Source organism: Acinonyx jubatus, chromosome B2, assembly GCF_027475565.1.
Source record: "Acinonyx jubatus isolate Ajub_Pintada_27869175 chromosome B2, VMU_Ajub_asm_v1.0, whole genome shotgun sequence".
In the NCBI taxonomy this organism is placed as follows: Eukaryota; Metazoa; Chordata; class Mammalia; order Carnivora; family Felidae; genus Acinonyx; species Acinonyx jubatus.
In genome coordinates, this window is record NC_069385.1 from 43,145,448 (window position 1) to 43,157,933 (window position 12,486).

The window sequence follows — 12,486 nt, forward strand, 5'->3', positions numbered from 1 at the left end:
AATATTACACTGTATGTTACTTAACTGGAATTGAAGTAGAAACTTGAAACTAAAAAAAAAAAACAGTGTATCTTTGGTTTCTCTTTATTATCTCCAGTCTTTCCTTTTCTCAGTCATTTTCTAGTGGTCAGCAAAGAGTGAATGCTTATTAATTATTCCTGATATTAACCGGTTTTTGTAGGGAATGCAGTATCTGTGATTCTTGTCTTTCTAGAATTTTGATGTTACCCCAGAGCAACCACTTTATTTATATTGTTCTACATAAAGAGAATACTCCCAAAAATATCTACCATTGGCAACGCTCAATGTTTCTTCTTAGCTCCATGTAGATCTTTATTAAATCATTTTCCCTTTCAGAATAATTTCACACATTGATGGCAATTATAGTAGAAAAACACGAAGTGTTATTACTTTAAATGAACCTTTTATTTCTTGTTAAATATAGAAAAGCTGCCTTAATATCATAATTGTGATTTGTTTTCAGTGTAAATGAATAGGACAGGGACAAAAGGCTTTAAATAATATTCCCAGACATCTTTTACAGAGCTATGGTTAGAGGAGTGGCTTTTGGAATTAATGTATTATTAAGTTCTTTTATGATAAAGTCTAAAAGTGTTTATGCTGATTTATGCTGTAGCTTACAATTGTATTGCACAGGCAATACTGCATTTTCTGGAAACTGTCTATTGCAATGGGCTATAAAAACACTAATGGGAAAAACAAAATATTGTTGTGGGACATTTGTCACTAATATGCAATATTATGAGTTAGAAGAAAACGTGGTTTCATCTTATTAATTCTTTTTTACACTTTTTTCTTTAGTGATAGCACTCAGTTAAAAAAATAGTATATTGGGGGGCACCTGGGTGGTTCAGTTGGTTGAGTGTCAAACTTCAGTTCAGGTCATGGTCTCACGGTTTGTGGATTCCAGCCCCATGTTGGGCTCTGTGCTAACAGTTCAGAGCCTGGAGCCTGTTTTGGATTCTGTGTCTCCCTCTCTCTGACCCTCCCCAGCTCGCACTCTATCTCTCTGTCTCTCTCAAAAATAAACAAAAAAAATTTTTTTTAATTAATATTTTCTATTGTAAATTTTGTGGCAATTTATTTATTTTTTAATTAAAAAAAATTTTTTTTAATGTTTATTTATTTTTGAGACTGAGAGAGACAGAGCATGAATGGGGGAGGGGAAGAGAGAGAGGGAGACACAGAATCGGAAGCAGGCTCCAGGCTTTGAGCCATCAGCCCAGAGCCCGATGCGGGGCTCGAACTCACGGACCGTGAGATCGTGACCTGAGCCGAAGTCGGACGCCCAACCGACTGAGCCACCCAGGCGCCCCAATTTTGTGGCAATTTAGAAACAAACCTCACAATTCCCACATTTGTAGGTGTCTATGAAATAATAAATTTAGTTAAATAATATGTTAAAGTCTTTGTTTAAAAGGATCAATGGATAAAACAATAAACTTGTTCTAATACTAACATTGAGATGTCTCAAAGACTAATACAATAACATGAGAAAACAGATTTAAAATCTTGGAGGCAAAGAGCATTCAGACTCTAGAAGGAACAGCTATTTCAGGTGAACAAAAAGTCAGGATATAAAATATAAATTGCAAGGCAAATGCTATGAAAACAATGAGGGAATTAGCAATAATAGAAACAGGGAAAACAATTTGAACTCATCATAGATGTATAGAACTTTGAAGTTGTTTGTTGTTGAGAGGAAAAAAGACAATAATGTAGTCACATTCAGTATTGTTTAGTGACATTAATCCTTTATTTATTATAATTTTATTTTTACTGTCCAAATATTAAAACAAAGTACAAACCTTGGAAAAAGAATGAATATAATTAAAAACATATTTTAAAGGGTGCTTGGGTGGCTCAGTTGGTTAAGCTTTCGCCTCTTCATTTCAGCTCAGGGCACGATCTCACGGTTCATGAGTTTGAGCCCCATGTCAGGCTCTGCACTGACAGCATGGAGCCTGCTTGGAATTCTCTCTCACCTCCTCTCTGTCTGCCCTTCCCCTGCTCTCTCTCTCTCTCTCTCAAAATAAATACACTTTATATATATACATATATATTATGTATGTATGTATGTATGTATTTATTTATTTAATATTTTATCTTTTTGTTATGGAAAATAAGCACATTTTTAAAGTAATTAGTAAAAGTATATATCCCAAAGAATTTATCACATTTAATGAGAAGAATATCTGTAAATATAAAACGAGATGATGAGTTAGGGGCGCCTGGGTAGTTTAGTTGGTTGAGCGTCTGACTTAGGTTCAGGTATGATCTTGCAGTGTGTGAGCTTGAGACCCACATCAGGCCCGCTGCTGTTGGTGCAAAGCCTGCTTTGGACCCTCTGTCCCCCTATCTCTACCCCTCCCCCACTTGTACTCTTACAAAAATAAAAAATAAACATTAAAAAAATGATGAGTTAGATACAATGTCTTAATGTCTTGTATACTCTAAAACATTCAGGTTCCTTGTTATATAATGTTGAAAACTCAATATAAGAAGCCTTAGTCCCAGGGTGCCTGGGGGGGGGGGGGTCCGTCTTTTAAGCATCCAACTCTTGATCTCAGCTCAAATCTTGATATCAGGGTTGTGAGTTCAAGCCCTGTGTTGGGCTCCATGCTGGGTGTGGAGCCTACTTAAAAAAAAAAAAAAAAAGAAAACTATGGGTCCCCATATTGTACATTTCAGCAAAACAAAGCTTACTCTTAATTTTGCCTTATTTTGTCATTGAATCACTGGAGATGTTTTAAAAATTCATTCTTGGGGCACCTGGGTGGCTCAGTTGGTTAAGCGTCTGACTCTTGATTTTGGATCAAGTCATGATCTCATAGTTCCTGGATTTGTGCCCTGCATCGTGCTCTGTGCTGACAGTGCAGAGCCTGCTTGTGATTCTCTTTATCCCTCTCTCTCTATCCCTCACTGCTTGCACTCTCTCTCACTCTCAAATACATAAATAAAAATAAAGGTTTAAAAAGTAAAATAAAATAAAATAAAATAAAATAAAATAAAAATTCATTCTCTCCTTCTAGGCTAGCAAAACTGCACTTCTCATTGTCCTTGGGAGTTATATGTGGCCTAACTTTCTGGAGTGTTATGGAAAACAAACATATAGATGGAGAGAAATGCCATATTTATGGCTTGGAAAACTTAATATCATAAATATATCAGCTTCACAAGTTATGTACAGATTTGATACAATTTCAGTCAAAATCCCAATAATTTCGCATGAAAATTTTATAACAAACTTTATAGTAATGAAATGTAAGCAATATGATTTAAACTATTTCCTGGGCTGGGTCTTAAGAATGAATTCCTCTAAATCCACTTTCCTCTTTCCACTGTCTGTACCTGGACATAGAGATTCCATTTCAGTCATGCAGATGATGAAAATACTTTTAGAAAACCAAGAGAGAATCAACGTAAAACCCTAATTAACCATAGGTTACAGAGCCATCACTAATACATAGATTGCTTAACTAGGAACTCTTATGTAAGAAAGTTGTTTCCCTTAAGTTATTTGTATTCAATTACTATGTTACATTTGTTTGGATTGTAATCCCATGGTCCCTTGAAGTCAGTGTGATTTGCTCTGACCAATGCAATGTGCCTGGGGATGAAACACTTTCAGGATGTTTTAAAAGCCAGTTTATTTTCCATTGTATCACTTTTCCTGTGTCACAGGACATCAATATTCCAGATAGAGATTTCTGTGTCAAATCAGGCTTTGGACTACAGACAACATGCCACAATACCTATGCGAATCCATTATGGACACTTAGTGTGTAAACAAGAAAAAAAACCTTATGATAAGCCACTGAGATTTGGAGGTTGTTTGTTGCTGCAGCATATTGTACCCTATCTTGGCCAATTTAAGAAGCTTAACCTGAACCTTGATGAACACAGCCTTGCACAGCCATGTCATGACTTAATCTGGCTATAGTAAGGGAGTACTGGCATAAAATAAGAAGTAAAATATTTAGTTTGTGTATGGAGTATGAAAGAAGCAAGTACAATACTAAATGCAAAATCTTTCAATATTTTTAAAAGGATGTTTTCTACAGATTTAATGGAGAGAAGGAAATAAATAGCTCAATTCTATGCAGTTAATAAAATCTAAAGACTTGTTAACAAGATAAGGGAGAAGATGTGAGGAGAACTGAGATTTTAAGATAGAACACTGGCTAGCTTCTCATTCTAATTAGAAAGTAAAGAGAAAGTTATTAAAGCAAATACAAAAATATGTCAGAAAGGACAGTGAGTAAATATCGGTCCTAGGGAGAAAGGCTAAAAGTCGGGAAGCATGACTCACCATGCTGTTTGCAGCATGAACATTAAGGCAGTTTAGAAGAAGGTATTGGAGATGCTTTTGAAGAGGTCACTGGACACATTACATGTGTGGTTTCAGACCAAACCAATTGAGAATGAGCTCAGATAAAAACCAAGGGAAATTGCAGGAAAAGAATATACACTATAAGTATTTCAAATTGCAAAGAAAATAAAATAAGAACAATAAGTGGAAAGGGTGAGTAAGTCAAACAAAAGGATCACTGAAATGTTGGAAAGCAGAAAGAAAAAGGCAGAGATTGATTAGAAAGAGGAAAGCGCTGAAGTTGAAAGAGCCACTCCACAGGTGAATAGATGGAAGGCCAGAAGATGAGTGAGGTGGGGCAAGCCAGGATCTCTGGATAAAAAGTGCCAACAGAGAAAAGACAGCAAGGGATGACACAGAATGAAGGCGCAGCTCCCAATTTAGGAAATAGTAGAAATAGAACCGATTCCATGAAAAATATCTCTTGTTATCCTTTAAATCTTCTGAATGAATTACGATGACCTACACATTCTGCTTTCTCTTCGGGAATTATATTACAAACATTTTCATGTTATTATAGTTTGATTACAAGTCAGCTAATTTTGTAAACTTATTTTTCTGCTTTATTTTTAATGACTTTATTGTGAAATGTAGCATTCACAGAAAAAGTTCATGTGCATAAAATATTTACGTATGGATTAATAAATAGTTATAAAGTGATCTTCATGTAACCACCAACTGGGCAAAACTAGAACATTGGAAGCTACTCCCAAAAACTCCCTTTGTGTCCCTTCCTGTTCGTACTCTCCTATAGCCCTGAATCTATATATCAACTGTGGTAGCGATGATATACTTATGACATAAAGTCTATAATATACCAACATTTATATATAAATAAAAAATTATTTACATATATATTTTTAAATAAGAGAGCTTGTAAATCTGGTTTTAGATTTATTTTTAGTTATGTGGTAGTATTTATACCAGTAAAGTTTTAAGGTTTTTTCCCTGAGACCTATAGAATTATAAATACATTCTATACTAATTTGTAAGTTCTTATTCTTTAAAAAAATTTTTTTAAGTTTATTTATTTTGAGAGAGAAAGAACACATGAGGAGAGGAGGGGCAGAGAGAAAGAGAGAGGGGATACAGAGCAGGCTCCACACTGCCAGTGCAGAGCCAGACAGGGGGCCAGAACTCACAAACTGTGAGTTTGTAATCTGAGCCGAAAGCAAGAGTCAGATGCTTAACCGACTGAACCAACCAGGTGCCCCTAAATTCTTACTAATTTTAATATTTTATTATCTATTTTCTATAAATGCAAGCATGTACTGTCCAAATAATGAAGGATTGTATCCCTTTCTTTCTGATCCATACTCATTATATTTATTTTTCTGGCCTTATATACTGGCTGTGACATTTAGTAAAATGGCAATAATGATCAAGAGAAACTTTGTCTTGGGGGGCTTGGGTGGGTCAGTCGGTTGAGCGTTGACTCTTAATTTTGGCTTAGGTCATGATCCCATGGTTCATGAGGTGGAGCCCCGTACTGTCAGTGCAGAGGATCCTCTCTCTCCCTTTGTTTCTACCCCCTCCCAGCTCTTTCCCTCTCTCAAATTAGATAATTAAACTTTAAAAAAAGGAGAAACTTTGTCTTGTCCCATTATTTCAAAGAGAATATTTTCAAAGATCCATTAACAAAATAATATTTACTGTAGGTATTATTGTAGATAAGCTTTATCAGAATATAGAGGTCCTCTTACATTCTTAGCTTACCATGAGTTATTTGATCTTGCATGGATTTGAATTTTATTAGATGTTTTTTATTGCATATATAAAGACAATTCTATAATTTGTTTTCCTAATACTTATGGCAAGTTTCTCTTGCTGGATTTCTCATTTGACAATACATTTTTTATTCCTGGGGTATTTTAGGAATTTTGCATATATATTTAGGAATGAAGTTTCAACTTTAAACACCTGCCTTATCTATGGCAAGTGTTGCTACAAGATTATGGTAACTTTATAGATTTACATGAATAATCCTTGTTGACTTTGGATAAACCTAGACTTTTTTTTTTCTTTTTTTAGCTGAAATATCTGAAATAATTCACCAGTGAAGTCATACAGGCCAGCATTTTCTACATGGGAATTTTTCTGACTATTGATTTAATTTCTTAAATAAATATAAGATAATAGAGATATCTTAATTCATTTGGAGAAAATTTTACTAAGTGTTTTTTTTTTAGTACTTTGCTAATTTTATATCAATAATTTGATATGACTGTTTTAAAATTGTGGAGTAAGGACCTTTTGAATGTAAATTGTTACAGCCACTGTGGAAAGAGTATGGTTTCCTTAAAAAAATTAAAAATTGATATACCGTATGATCCAGTTATTCCACTATTGGGTTTTTACGCAGGGAAAATGAAAATACTAATTTGAAAGGACATATGCACCTCTATGTTTACTAGAGCATTATTTACATCAGCCAAGTCATGGAAGCAACCTAGGTGTCCATTAACAGACAAACTGATAAGAAAAATGTGGTATATATACATAATGGAATACTACACCGCTATAAAAAAAAACTATGAGAGCATGCCATTTGAGAATTTGAGACATGGGTGGACCTAGAAGATATCATACTAAGTTAAATAATTAATACTGAGAAAGACAAATACCACATAATTCCACTCATAAATGGAATATAAAAAATGAATACACAAAAAGTAGAATCAGAACTATAAATATAAAGAACGAACTGATGGCTACCATAGTGGAGGTGGGTAGGTGGTTCGGCAAAATGGTTAAAGGGGAGAGAGGATACAGGCTTCCAGTTTATGGAATGAGTAAGTCACAGGCATAAAAAGCAGAACATAAGGAATATAGTCAGTGACATTGTATAGTGATATAATGGGACAGACAGATAACAGCTTATATTTGTGATGAGCACAGCATAATGTATAAATTTGTCAAATCACTAAGCTGTACATCTGAAACTAATGTAACATTGTGTGTCAACTAAGCTCAGATCAAAATAAGTGAAAATTCACTGCTTCATCAATGCAACCAAAAAGTGGACAAAGCCACCTTTTTAAAAAGTGGAAAAAATCAGTCAAAGACAATAATCCAAGGAGCATTTAGTCAGGAGAAGCTACTGAGTCTCAGTAAAAATGGTAAGCTTTGTGGTGTTCAATTTGCTTTAGTCTCTTCTTTCACTGCTTACTTTCACATTTGCCTTGAAAACCATCACCCTGGCAACCATGGGAGTTATGAAAACTAGCAGCCTAGAAATCACCAAAATGGGAAGACTGAGTTTGTAGTTACTCAAAACCTTACCCATAAGAAATGAGATGAGCTGTTTGTCAGCTCACTGGAAACACCTTGTTCACAGGGCTTGTAATTCGACCTGACTCAGGGTTCATTCAGTGGTAAAGCCCTGTAGACCCAGGGTGTTTGGCAATTTTTCAACATCACACCTGTTTGAAGTGATACCAGTTAGGGGAAAAAGAATGTGAGCAAAAAAAACATAAAAGGATGAGCTGGGGAATAAGATATCTATGTGGGGCTTTGAAAACACTAGGACATACTATTTGGAGTACAGATCACTACAGACATATGCAGGGCTATGAATATACTTAAGAAGAGTCTGAAAGGTCCCAATTCCTCATCTGTTTCTAATTCTGAGTCCCTTGACAAGCAGTAAGTAAAGAATAAGTAATAGTTGTAAACTGCTGGAAGTAGAAAATGTGCTAAAACCACACACAATCCATCTGTCAAACATGGACTTACTTGTTCAAGGCATTTAAGGAAATACCTGTTCAGTCAGATGACTACAGAGCAGACCAGACAGACTTTGCACATGGCAGGGAATACAGACATTCCATAATTCGTCCAAACTGACCAAAATATTTGAAGAAAAAACATACAGAACTGAAATTTCTACAATAAATAGATGGACACTTTAATACCTCACTTTCAGTAATGGACAGAACAACTAGGAAGATGAAAAAGGACAGAGAAAACTTGAACACAACAAAACAACTAGACCTACACTGGACTTACTTTCACAAGATCCTATTCGTCTGTTTTGATGTAAGAAACTTAACCACACACATAATACAAACCCAATGCAGATAGCTTGGTTAGGTGGCAATGGCAAAGGAAAAACAGTTAAATACAGAGACTTCTAGCTCTGGCTTTGATGAAGTATCTGGTATCCCACTACCCTGCCCACTGGAAACAGCAACAATCAGGCATTGAATCACAGGCTGTGAAAGGTCATGATCACTGAGAGAAGTGATGGCAAAGGAGTCCCGTCATCACCTTAGGTGTTTGCCTGGACACAATTTCCTGACTTCGTACAGCAAGGTGCTCTTCAAGCAGAACAAGGGGGTCGAGCTAAGCTGAGGACAGCACATATCAATATCCAAGTCAGCCAAAGCAACTAGAACCCATGTGGCAGGGTGATGAAGAGAGAGCTGTGCAGAAAATAGCCTCTGAGGTCTAGATGGGAGTCCTCTAAGACTTCCTGACTGAAGGATAGGCTGCACACACACACACACACACACACACACACACACACAAGACAAATCTACATGAAGCTTAGTAGAATATGGTTGCTAAGAAGTTGTGTGTGGAAAATTAGGGTCAATCGGTTAAAAAACCCAGTTAATACCCTCCATACCAAATGTGACACCAGCTGCTATTTATAATTAAGTATCATGTGATCCTTAATTATAAATAGCATGTGGTAAAATAATTTCATGAGTTTGAGACCCATGTTGGACTCTGCACTGGCAGCATGGAGCCTACTTCAGATTCGCTCTCTCTCCCTCTCTGTCTGTCCCTCCCCCACTCATGCTATCTCTGTTTCTCTCAGAATAAATAAACTTAAAAAAAAAAGAATGTGGTTAGCCTCATTGTGCTACAATTAAAATGAAACTGATATAGATAAAACAATTGTCTATACGTGCTTTTAAAAACAGATGTGAAACAAAAGTAAAGGCCCACAGTTTGTCTCAGGTATATGCAAAATTTCCCAAATAACTGCAATGTACGTTTGCTTAATTTTACGCAAGTAACATGGTGCCAATTACAAAATTGTGTCCATTTTATAAGCCAGAGACACTTTTATTTCATTTTCCATCTTTTAAACGAAAACCAATCAGTGAATAATCAGATGAAATTTCTATTGCTATACAAATTAAATATAGGACCTCTTAGAGGACCCTATTTTCTTTTGCTGCCAGATTAAATCTGTATTCATATCCAATTCATCAGGATCAGTACTACAAAGCCCAATTCTATCTGCTTAATTTGGCTAGAATTTCCTTTTTGGTCCTACTGAATTCTGATAAAAATAGCGTTCCATGGGAATATTTAGGGGATTCAATGAATACCACATTTCTTCCTCTTCTATGAGATAAAAGACCTGAGAAATAAAAAGAAAGAGTAAATACTGATGGGCCAAAATGTCATCTTTATTATTGATACAACTTATTTGGGGAATGTAGCTGAGCAACTCTTAACTAGTTTTCATTCCAAAATCATTATCAGATAGGGTTACATTTTGTACCTCAGGGAGAAAAGGCTGAGAGTTCAGGGATAAACCAGAAACTGGGTTCCATTCATAGCATATAATAATCAAATGGGTTTTATTCAAAGTATGGACATTTAGTTTAACATTCAAAAATTAATCAATGCAACTCACACATAGGTAAAAGAGGGAAAAAATGATCATATCACCAGATATAGAATAAAGCCTTTAACAAAATCCAGAAAACATTTATTATGAAAAATTAATTTCAGCAATAATAAAAATAAATATAATAAAAAGGAAGTTCATCAATCTGAAAAATGGATTTGCCAAAACTACAGTTAATAACACAAAGATGATGGATATATTCTTAAAATTGAGAACAAGACTGGAATATTCACTTTCACTGCTTATATTCAACATTGTCTGGGATCAGTATGGCCAGTTCAATAAAGGCAAGAGAAAGGGGTTAAAAAGCAAAACAGTTGGGAAATAAAATTAAAATACTCCGTTTTCACAAAAGACGTGATTCTATCCTTAGAAGATCCTGATGAAATTACAAAAAATATATAAATTCAAAAGTGATTTTATTATTAAGGGTCAACTGCATTTTTACATTTTAAAACAATCAGATAATCAAAAAATAAAATGTTAGAGTATCATTTGCAAGAACTTCAAAAATAAAAATATAAAGGAATAAATTTAACAAGAACCATGAAATATGTTTAGTCTTTTGTGTGTCTACATCTACACAAATAAACTACAAAATATTGTCAAGGTACATTAAAGAATGAAAAAACAATATAGAACATTTTATGAATTGGGATAACAACACTGTTAATATGTCATTTCTACACAAATTGGTCTATAGATTCAAGATAATCACAATCAAATTCCCAATGAGCTTTGGGTGGAAATATAACAAATGTAGGTATAGCACTCACGTGACCTTGCTTGATTCCAAGGTTTTCTATAAATCTATAGTAATCAAAAGGGTGTGTTGACATAAGTTGATATAAGCACTGACAAAGAGTGAATAGACCCAAACAGGTAGCCTATTTTTTTAAAGTTTATTTATGTATTTTTAGAGAGAGAATATGTGCGCATGCACAGAGGAGGGGCAGAGAGAGAATCCCAAGCAGGCTCGATGTTGTTAGTGCAGAGTCCTACGTGGACTAGAACTCACTAACCATGAGATCATGACCTGAGCTGAAATCAAGAGTCGAGGCTTAACCCACTGAGCTGCCCAGTTGCCCCCCAAACAGATAGTCTTTTTTTTTTAATTTTTTTTCAACATTTATTTATTTTTGGGACAGAGAGAGACAGAGCATGAACGGGGGAGGGGCAGAGAAAGAGGGAGACACAGAATCGGAAACAGGCTCCAGGCTCTGAGCCATCAGCCCAGAGCCTGACGCGGGGCTCGAACTCACGGACCGCGAGATCGTGACCTGGCTGAAGTCGGACGCTTAACTGACTGCGCCACCCAGGCGCCACCCAAACAGATAGTCTTAAATAGACCTATACATGCATGGCCTAATGATTTTCAGGAAATATACCAGGGTGAGACAAAGGTGGAAAGTACAGTCTTTTCAATAATATTGTCATTAATAATGAATAAATATTTGAAAAGAAATTAATAACCTTGATGGTTAACTGGAGACTTGACTATGAAAGTTAAAATGGGTGCCTGGCTGGCTCAGTCAGTAGAGCATGTGACTCTCCATCTCAGGGTCATGAGCTCAAGACCCACATTGAGCGTGGAGCCTACTTAAAAAAAATTTGTAAAAGCTAAAACAAGAAGCTTCTAAAAGAAAATATCTGATAATATTTTCATGACCATATTATAAGAAAAAATTTGCTGGTTAGGACAAAAACAGAAAATCACAAAAGATAATGAAAATAATAGGTTGATTGTACTTCATCAAAATTAAAGACTACTTTCACAAAGACACTATCAAGAAAATGAAATGTAAGCCAAGGAACATAGTTGCAAATATATATTTTTTAACAAGAACATAGTTACAATATATATATATTTTTTAAGAAGGATTTATTTTCTATAAGTCAGTGTAAAAACATCAAAAACTTAATAAGAATTGTTTAAGACATATAAAGAGACACTCAAAGAAGATATATAATGCCCAATAAGCATATAAAAAGCTACTCAACATGAATAGTTACTAAAAGCAAATTAAAACTTCAACTAGGTATAAGTTCACTGTCGCTAGAAAGGCTAAATTTTTAAAAGCAAAACAAAACCTGCATAATCAGAATTTGGTGAGGGTGTAGTACAATCTTTAATCATAACCAGAAAAAAAGAGAAAAAACAGATTGTCCATCAGCCAGAGACTCAGGCTTTGTTATTGTAAGCAATAAAGAGAAAACATGCTATAGGGTGAATAAATCTCACAGAAATAAAAAGAGTACCTAGTATATGATTCTATCTATCTATATGGAGTTCAAAATCAGTCAAAACTAATCTATTATGGTAGAAATTAGAAATTTAATTGCCAAGGGGTGAGAATTTCCTGGAAATGCATGAGAGTAATTTCTAATGTGATAAAAACTTCTGTACAATGCTCGGACTGGGGGTTTATACATTTATTCAAAC